This window comes from Emiliania huxleyi (assembly GCF_000372725.1).
Source record: "Emiliania huxleyi CCMP1516 chromosome Unknown EMIHUscaffold_135, whole genome shotgun sequence".
NCBI lineage: Eukaryota > Haptophyta > Isochrysidales > Noelaerhabdaceae > Emiliania > Emiliania huxleyi.
In genome coordinates this window covers 322,323-323,626 of record NW_005201240.1, presented here as the reverse complement: position 1 = coordinate 323,626, position 1,304 = coordinate 322,323, and positions in this window count along the sequence as shown.

Below are 1,304 nucleotides of genomic sequence, written 5' to 3'. Positions count from 1 at the left end.
GTGCCAAGAAGCGCCGTTTGCGGCTAGTGCTCAAAAGATGTGGGAGAGAAGGCCTACATATTATGACTGCATCCATGCACCTTGTGCATAGGGGCTGTGGAACAGGACATTTCACGGTCGGTGGCGCCGATAATGACCTCCGTAAAGCCCTCGGAATCGCCTCGGATGGGGTCCACCGGAGACAATCTCGAGCCCTCTCCGTGGCATCACGAGCCGATGTGAGCTTGCAGACCCAAGGTAAGTGCGGTTCGGGACAGCTCGGGCCTGCTACTGATGGGCCTGGGCCAGGAGGGCGACAGAGAAGGCGAGGTGGTGCGCTGGGAGCAGGAATAGCGCTTCGTGGCACTTGCATCGCGACACGGTCACACGCGGACTCTCCAGCGTCTCAGCTCACCATCTCGCCTTCTCTGTCGCCCTCCTGGCCCAGGCCCATCAGTAGCAGGCCCGAGCTGTCCCGAACCGCACTTACCTTGGGTCTGCAAGCTCACACCGGCTCGTGATGCCACGGAGAGGGCTCGAGATTGTCTCCGGTGGACCCCATCCGAGGCGATTGCGAGGGCTTTCCGGAGGCCAACACCGGCGCCACCGACCGTGAAATGTCCCGACCCGCAGCCCTCATGCACCAGGCTCAAGGATTCAGTCATAATATGTAGGCCTTGTCTCCCGAAGTTTTGAGCAATAGCCGCAAATAGTACTTTTCGGCAGTTCATCGCGACACGTCCAGGTGCCGATGAAGCGGCTTCCCAGCTCACCACCTCGCCTTCTCTGTCGCCCTCCTGGCCCAGGCTCATCAGTACCAAGTCTGAGCTGTCCCAAACCGTCCTTATTTTGGGTGATGAAGCCCACTCTGGCTCATACCACGGCTCTTACGGCCTCACTCACGCCCGTTTCACCCACAGACACCGCCGGCACGCACTCCCACTTCACACATGCTCAAACACAACCCCACCAAAGCACAGCCCTGATCAGAATGGGCAAGGGCTACCACTTGGTGGCCCTGGTAGCCTCTGGATCGTCACTGCACTCGGCTCCTCTGCAGCGGTCTCGGCTCTCGCCACGACAGCACGCCGACGGCAAGCTTTGAGATCCGTCTGGTGGACCTGCTGTGGCCAAAGCCGCCCCTCACATGCAGCTCGCACCAGACCTCGACACTGGGCCCGCTCAGCTTGGTCGTGGCGGCGTGTGTGAAGGATGCGCGGCCGAGCCGCTGGCGCTGCTACAGCGGCGCGAGAAGCAGGCAGCGGCGCGACACCCGGTCGGTCGAGTCTGGCCGTTCTCTCGACGCCGGCCCGGCCAGGGTGGCG